At 51.2% G+C, this 8260-nt stretch overlaps 1 long non-coding RNA gene across 1 annotated transcript in view; it reads right to left on the bottom strand.

The window, feature by feature from the left end:
• LOC105553282 overlaps nt 1–2944 on the bottom strand; it is a 3897-nt gene extending 953 nt beyond the window's left edge. The window contains exon 1 of the long non-coding RNA XR_001008127.1: nt 1611–2944. This is a non-coding gene — a long non-coding RNA (uncharacterized LOC105553282). The remainder of the gene's footprint in view (nt 1–1610) is intronic.
• Nucleotides 2945–8260: the final 5316 nt, after the last annotated feature.

Here is an 8260-nt window from a genome sequence, read left to right as displayed (position 1 = left end):
GGAGGCGGAGGTTGCAGTGAGCTGAGATCGCACCACTGCACTCCAGGCTGGGTGACAGAGTGAGACTCCATCTAAAATAAAAAAAAAAAAAAGAACCTCCACCTCTTACAGCTCACCTCCTGGAGCCCCTGGTTGATGGAGGAAATAGAGCATGCCCAGAACACAGGGAGACAGAGTAGCCAGGATACAGGGTATAGGCACAAAAGCTAGGCAGGCACACAGGGAACACGCCTGTGGGGATGGAGATGACTTGAGGGGCCTTCCTAGAGGAGAAGGAAGAGGTGGAGGAGAAGGAGGAGATATTCAGATGGATCTGGGGAATGCTGGATATGTCAGTCTTCTCTGGCTCAGCTGGGGTTTGCTCATTTAAGCTGACAGTGAGTTGGATGTTGAGTGATATTGACACCCCTCACCCCACCCCACCCCCAATTCAGCACCTCCCTCCAAGATCCCACGTTGCTGTCAGTTTCCAGGCCTTTAGTAAAATGATGGTGGGCTCATCATTCAGCCCCCTCATTACCCTTTCCTCCTCTCCCGCTCCAGTTTATAACTCTATCCACTTTGGAAGATCTGCATGCTCTGCTCCTTGTTCCCACCTGCTCCTCCCTGGCCAAGGCCCAGAGTAGCCCCCACAGCGAGCACGCACTTGGCTGGGAGCTCAGGGTCTAGTGTGCCTCTGGTTCACATGTTGGCATTTGAGGAGGGCCTGAGTCATCTTGGTCTTCCCTGAGCATTGCTCTACCCCAAAGGAGGCCCCTGGCGGTAGGGGGACCAACCTTGGCCTTAGGTGTTGAAGTCAAGTGCAGGAAGGATTTCCTGGGCTACAAAGGGGGACAGCTGAGGGTGTGGAATTCGAGGAATCAACTTATATGCTCCCTGTTGTATGGAAAGTCCGTGGCTGAGGGCTTGGCTGGGAGAGGGTATTGCCTCAGAGAGGAACAGGGACTGCAGCAATAGAGGGGCAAACAAATGGCCGTCAGCACCACCCACACAGCCAGAGGGACATTTGCATCTCACTGTGAACACAGCGCCTGGCCCAGAGTGGGCCTCCAGTGAATGCCTATGGAGAGAAGAGAGATTTTGGTTCCCAGTTCAATTTTCCTCTTAATCTTCCTGATCCTCTAGTTCCTTGTCTACCAAATGGGGTGATAATCTCTACTTCCTATCTTACCAGACTGTCACGAAGAACAAACTAACCAAAGATGGCAAAAGTGCTTTGTAAGTACTTTGTAAACTCTGTTTGAAAACCTACAGGAGGCCTGAGCTCAGCACAGTGCCGGGCCCACAGTGGCTGCTCAGTATTGAATAAATGAATGAATTACTTAATCTCTACCAGAATGTATGTTCCCCACGGGCGCAGACCCAGCCTGTTTCTCCTCAGCACCATTTCCCCAGTTCCTAGCACGGGGAAGGTGACTGACAAGTATTTGCATGGAATGAATGAATGAATGTTGAGACTTAATCCTACCTTCGGGATCTTCGAGAACTTTGGAGGTGGTGAGGTTGATACCACAGGACAACAAACCATGCAGGCTCAACAACCCTGAAGGCAGCTATTATTTCCCAATTTACAGATGAGGAAACAGGCTTAGAGAGATTGCATGACTTACCCAAGGCCCCACAGCACCTAGTCAGTGATGGATCAGGATGGGAACCCCGGACTCGGCCTCTGATGCCCATGCTTTTACTACCACAGAAGGCTCCTGCTGCTGGGGATCCAGTGGAGCACTGGCCTCTGTGACCATCCCCTGGACAAGCTGGAATGTTCTTTTGTGGTGGGAGGGTATGTCATAATTGCACAGCATCTCAGTGACTCTGCAGCAGGAGGCTGCTGGGTTCAAGAGGCCAAGATTCACTCAGGATGTGCCAGGTCCAGAAACACACACATACCCAGGATATCTGTGTCCAGATGAAGAGACTGAAGGCAGAGAGGAGAGCTGCCGATAGACTTTCCTGACCCACAAATCTCTGTCGTGTCTGCACACAGCCAGCACCTTCCCTTTTGCAGCCTGAGCCATCGCGGCCACCTCAGTGCTCCCACAGACCATGTTCCCTTGGGCAGGGACTCATCACACAACCGCTGCCCTTCCCCTCCCTGACTGAACTTCGGGCTCTACCGTGCAGCTCACTGCTTCCCAAAGTACGTTCTGTGGGACTATGTCTTGGGCTGTTTGTAGACACTGCTTGCAAAAAGATTGCCTGTGATGGAAAAAGCCTGGGAAAACTGTATCAAATACGCTAACCTGGCTGCATGCTAACCTTGCAAGACTTCTCAGATCCCGTATTACGCTCATGTGGAATGTGAATCTCCAAGGGCTGAGGGGCTTCAGTAAAGAGCATTTTCTAAATTTATTTTGGCCCCAAGCTGTTTCTTCAGGAGCATCTCTTGGGACTGATGTGCCCCAGGGCATACTTGGGGAGTCATTGCTGTAGCTGTGGAGAGTCCCTGAAGCGTTTCAGCAGAATCAGAGGATATGATCAGTCAGTGTCTTAGGAAGACTGTAGGGTGGACTGGAGGAGCCAAGACGGGAGGCAAAGAGCGTACTTAGGAGGCTGCATCAACAGTCTGCAAAAGAGGAAAAGAGCCCTCTTGCCAGTCAGGCACAGTGCCAAACTGGGGTGTCTGTCTTCAGTGAGCTTGCAGTTGAAGCAGGTAGGCTGAGCGCCCACCGGGAGCTCTCCTCTGAGGCAGAAGATGCTAAGTGCTGCAAACGGAGCCACATCGTCAATCCAAGAAGACTCCTGATAACTTATTCAACTGGCACTCCGTGGCTTTGGCCAACTTCCTTTCGTTTTCCTTTTCAGGAATCAATAAATAATTTGAAGTTGTCAGGTGGTACTTCGTTGTTGTTTTTTAACCCTCATTGATAGGGTTGATGGTCTCAGTGTTCATTCCCAAAAGTCACGTGGGGTCAGTCTACTGCCTCACTGGGGCATTGCAACTGAATGGGGAGACTTGGCTCTAAGGCTTTAAAGTGGTAAATGCCCAGTTTATTTTTAGTCTATTGTGTTGTCACAGGTTCAGTTCCGTGGCACTGAGGACAATTTAGCATCAGCCAGGCATAGGGTATAGGTAGGGCATAATAACATCTGCATCCCCTCCTGCCCCCTAGCCTCTGCCCCTATCTTGCACTCACTCTGCAGCTCCATTTCATAGGATAATGTAATGGGCTAATGCTGCACCCCCTCCCCCTCCCCAGGAGGATCAGGGAGCAACCAGGTCCCCAGAAACACTGGACAAGAGCACAAGAATCTCTCTTCACTGTCCCTCCAAAGAGTCAGTGTGGGAGATTGCCTGTTCTGCTTTAGTCTCCCATCTGCAGCTTGGCTATTCATCCAGCGATTGTGGCTGTCAGGGTACTTTAGAGCAAGCACTGGGCTGTGAGTCAGGACATTTGGGATCTGGTCCTGTCTCTGCCACTACTGCGTGACATTCTCTGGGCCTCAGTTTCCTCATATGGATAATAGGTATTTGGATCTTTCCCTTTGACTTGCTGTGATTCTCCTGAAACCCCTTCCTCCAGAGATCATCTCTGGGTTCACAGTTGGGGACATTGGAAACACCTTGGGAGGCTGAGGTGGGCAGATCACCTGAGGCCAGGAGTTCGAGACCAGCCCAGACAACACGGTGAAACACCATCTCTACCAAAAAGATAAAAATTAGCTGGGTGTGGTGGCGCACACCTGTAGTCCTGGCTACTTGGGAGACTGAGGCAGGAGAATCACTTGAATCCAGGGGTGGAGGTTGCAGTGAGCCGAGATTGCACCACTGCACTCCAGCCTAAGTGACAGAGCGAGACTCCATCTCAAAAAAAAAAAAAAAAAAAAAAAGAAAAAGAAAAAGGAAACACCTTCTCTTCCCTGCCCCAACAGGTTGAATTGGAATGGGATCCTTTCCCTCAGTTCCTGTCTCTCTTTGGAACCAACCTGGAAAACAGATTTGTTTCCAACATAAAAATGTAGTTGAGTCACTCCTCTCTTCAACAGCCTTCAGTGGCTCCCTATTGGCTTCAGGATAAAAGCATCTTTAGAAAGACATAAAAGGTCCTTGGTGGTCCAGCCTCTGCCTACTCTCCAAGCACCTCTCCTGCTTCTTGGCCACATTAGGCTTCAGCTGCCTGAATCTCATTGCAATTCCCCAAAAGGTTCACGTCCTATCCCTGTGCCTCACTCATGCTGTTTTTTTTTTTTTTTTTTTTCCCTGCTCAGAAGAGCTTCCTCCTGTTTGTTTGTCCCACAAGTTCCTATTTGGCCTTCAAGTCTGGCTCAAGTTCTAGCTCCTCCGTAAAGCCTTCCCTGTTTTTGGAGCACTTACTAGGCGTCACTCACTGTGTCAAGCAGTCTCCATGCACCATCATTTAATTCTCACAACCCCATGAGATAGGAGTGATTATTTTTCCTACTTTACAGATGTGGAAACTAAGGCATAGGTAGGGCATAGTAATACCTGCATCCTTCCTTGTCCCCAGCCTCCACCCCTGTCCCACACTCACTCTGAGGCTCTGGTTCACAGGGATAATGCAATGAGCTAATGCAGCACCCGCTTCACCTCCCCAGGTGAATCAGGGAGCAACCAGGTCCTCCATAAGTAACTTGTCCAGCATCACAAAATGTGCAGTCAGGATCAAGACCTCACTCCTTTCTGGCTCCAAAAGCCAAGTATTCCCTTACTTCTGGCTCCTGTCCCCATGCAGATTGCAGCTTGTACATACCAACCATCAAAAATCACTCTTTTACTATATGGTTCTTGTGTGTTTGCATGTCTGTAGTCCCACTAGACTGGAAGCTCCTTGAAGGCAGGGCTCTGATGATTAAGTTGGTATGTGCTTGACACATCATGGATGTGCAATTAATGCTGGGTAAGGATGAAAGAAAGTGGAGGGGAAGACTCACTGGGTTCCCCACTGGAGCCCACAAAGCCTCTCACCCCAAAGCCTTGTGTAACTAGTTTGCAATTAATTAGCATTAGTTACCTATTGCTGCTGTGACGAATTACCACAAATTTAGTGGCTTACAAACAAATTGAGCTCAGAGGTCAGAAGTCTGAAATGGGTCAGCAGGGCTGGTTCCTTCTCAAGGGGAGAATTGATCCCTTGCCTTTTCCACTGACTAGAGGCTGCCTGCATCCCTTGGCTCATGGCCCCATCCTCACATCACTCCCACCTCAGCTTCTGTCCTCATGTCTCTGTGAGTCTCTTGACTCCCTCTTTCCCTGATAAGAGTACTTATGATGACACTGAGCTCATCCAGACCATCCAGGATATTCTCCTCACCTCAAGATCCTTAATTACATCTGCAAAATCCCTTTTACCACATAAGTAACATATTTACAGGTTCTGGGGATGAGAATGTGGACATTTTTGAGGGGCCATTATTCTGCCCACCATACCCTGGAAACTGAGAATGAGTCAATTTGGGAAGAATGAAGACTTCTGGAGTCTCAAGTGAGCCCTCTGTCTGGCCTCATCTGCAATCATAGGGATGGGACTGTAGGAGGAGACAGGGTCTTGCTCCATCACCCAGGCTGGAGTCCAGTGGCTTGATCCCCGCTCACTGCAGCCTCAACCTCCTGGGCTCAAGCAATCCTCCCACCTTAGCCTCCAGAGTAGCAGGGATGACAGCACACACCACCATGCCCAGCTTGAGGGACATTCTATGAGCCCAGGATTCTACCCCTAAAGCAGGAGAGATTGAGGTCAGACCACAGGAGTACCATCTCCTTTTCTTGCCATGGGTAACACCTGCTTATCCAACTCCAGTTTTAACTCTGACTATCCCCCAAACCCCCTCAACCTCCACTGAGCTAGTTTCTGAGACCAAGGCTGGTGCCAGGGATACGGGGACACCCCCTCTCCCACATTGCCTTTGCCTTCCTCTCCTGGTTCGAGACAGCAGGCTCTGTCTTGCGGGTTCTGTGTATGCACAGAGCCCTGCCAGTATGACTCAAATGGGGGCACAGGGACCCTTGAGTCCTCCTTGGGTGCCTTCAGCAGGAAAAAACAAAGGATAAAATATGGCCCTGCTTCTCACTGGAAGATTTTTCAGGGTAAAGTTTGGTAATTTAACTGGGAGGTAAAATATTTTCATATTGAAATAACATGGACATGTTATGGAGAAGAATCCAAAATTGGCCAGAATTTTGGAAATAAAACTGGAGAATCCATTGCTGGGTAGCCACTGAAGGAAAAGCTGGAGGAAGCAGAGTGGGGTCCTCTACTGGGGGTCCTGGGTCGGGGTGGGGTTACGCCGAATTGTTGAGAGAGAGAGAAAACAGGTGTGCGCATGTGCGTGTGTGTGTGTGTGTGTGTGTGTGTGCGCGCGCGTGAGTGTGTGTATTGAGGGCAGCCAGGAGTTAGGGGAATCTGGGGAGATGAATGGCAAATCTGTGTAGAATGAGGCCTGAGGGAGGTGGGGATGAGGAAAATGTGCCTCTGTTCCTTCCATCCAGCTTCCCCGCCCGCCCAGCCACCCGCAGTCCTGCCTTCACCACTTCTTCCTTCAGACCCTTAACTGGGACCTCTTGCAGGAGAGGCAGATGTTTCTAGATGAGGCCAGATGCTGAGAAACAAGGAGGAACTGGCCCCTCTGGGCTTAGATGCAGTGGGGAATAAAAGCAGGACCGGAAATGCGTGAGAAGGGAGTGTGATCTCCAGCCAGAGCCCTTATAGGCACGGGCCCAGCGAATCCTCACGGCAACTGGGGGAAGCAGGTGTCAGGCCCATTTCACAGATGAATCAGTTGAGGCTCGGCACCACCATCTCAGCTTCTGAGGTTGCCCATTTCTCCGCCCCACCCCTTTTACCACTCTTTCCACACTCCGGCTTGGGCTTTCTGCTTCAGATGGACAAATCCATCCCACACCTCCTCCACAGAATCCCCCTTCTCCCTTTCAGTCTCACATAGACCCTTCCTCCCTCTTTTCCCTTGCCTTGCTCCCCTGTGCTCTCCTTTCCTCCTCCTCCAGGAAGCTCACCTGAGGCCACTTCCCAGCTCTGTTCTGCTGATCCGTCTCTTCTTCTACTTGCTCCCCTCCCCAAAGTGGACTGGGAGCCCCCTGTAAGCGCAGACTGTTCCTCCCATCAGCTCACCTAACTAGTTCAAGGCTCAGGACTTCTCACTTACAGTCTTTGTTGGGGCGGGACAGGCTAGTCCCCCACGGCAGGCGCTGGGCATGGGAAGAAGTACAAAGGGAGCCGCCTGGGGGCCCAGATGAGGAGAGAGTCTTGGCTCCATCCCCAGCCCCATAAAGAAGGATGTTAACAGCCTCTTAGGGAGCGGGCGAGGGGCGATCAAAGGGGTGGCCAGGGGCTCACTGCTGAGGGAATGGCTCTGTCCACACTCAGGGTCAATGCTGGCACCTCCTTTCTGCCACACCAAATGGAGTGAAATACTGGGAGGCTGCTGATGAAAGGAGAGTGGCTTATTCCAGGTCCCCACTCCTTCCTACCGCCTCCCCCAACCAGGCTCCCCTTGGATGCCCCTCCCAACAAAAGTCCGTGTCTTCCCTCCCAGGACACCCCAGCAGCTGTTTATTTCCTTCCATGGAGTGAGTGAGGGCTGAGTGGTATCAACTGGGAGAGAAGGAGGGGAAGGGGAGGGAGGCCCCAGCTGGCCTACAACAACCTGTGCTCCCACCAGCCTGAGTGCCCAAACCAGGATCTGAGAGAGGCTGGAAGGCCTGCCTGGAAGTGGGAAGTTGGGAAGCAGAGCCAGGCAGGGACTGCTATGGGAAAAAATCCAGAGAAAGCCAGCAAGGCGTGGAGGAACCCAGGGGCTGGCGGTAGAAACCTGGATAGAAGGGTCAGAGGTGGTAAACAGGTGGTGGGTGGACTGAGGCTGGCAGAACCCTTGGTGGGAGCACCTTGTATGTGTCAGGACCTTGGAGATGGTAAACTTGTTATTTTATAGGTGGGGAAACAGGCTCAAAGGCAAAGAGGGACTTGCTCAAAACCATATCAACACGAGTCAGTGGCAGGGCCAGGACTAGGACCCAAGTCTGGACTTGGGAACAAGGAGCAAACGGCTTGTCTCCAGCACCCGGAGTCCATCTAAACTTACAACAATGGATTTCTCTTGAACATTATATAATGCGCATTTTCACTGCACCTACATTCTATGTGTCCTTCTCCCTGAGATTCTAATACCAGGCTTTTTCCCTTGCATTGCTCCATCCCTGAACCCCAACCCACCTGGGCCTCACTCTGTCTATAGAATCCCCTGGACCAGCCCTGGGAAAGGATGCCACACCCACCCCATTCAC

This window comes from Mandrillus leucophaeus, unplaced genomic scaffold (assembly GCF_000951045.1).
Source record: "Mandrillus leucophaeus isolate KB7577 unplaced genomic scaffold, Mleu.le_1.0 Scaffold59, whole genome shotgun sequence".
Taxonomy (NCBI): Eukaryota; Metazoa; Chordata; class Mammalia; order Primates; family Cercopithecidae; genus Mandrillus; species Mandrillus leucophaeus.
The sequence above is the reverse complement of the archived record's forward strand: the minus strand, read 5'-3'. Positions and strand labels throughout refer to the sequence as shown.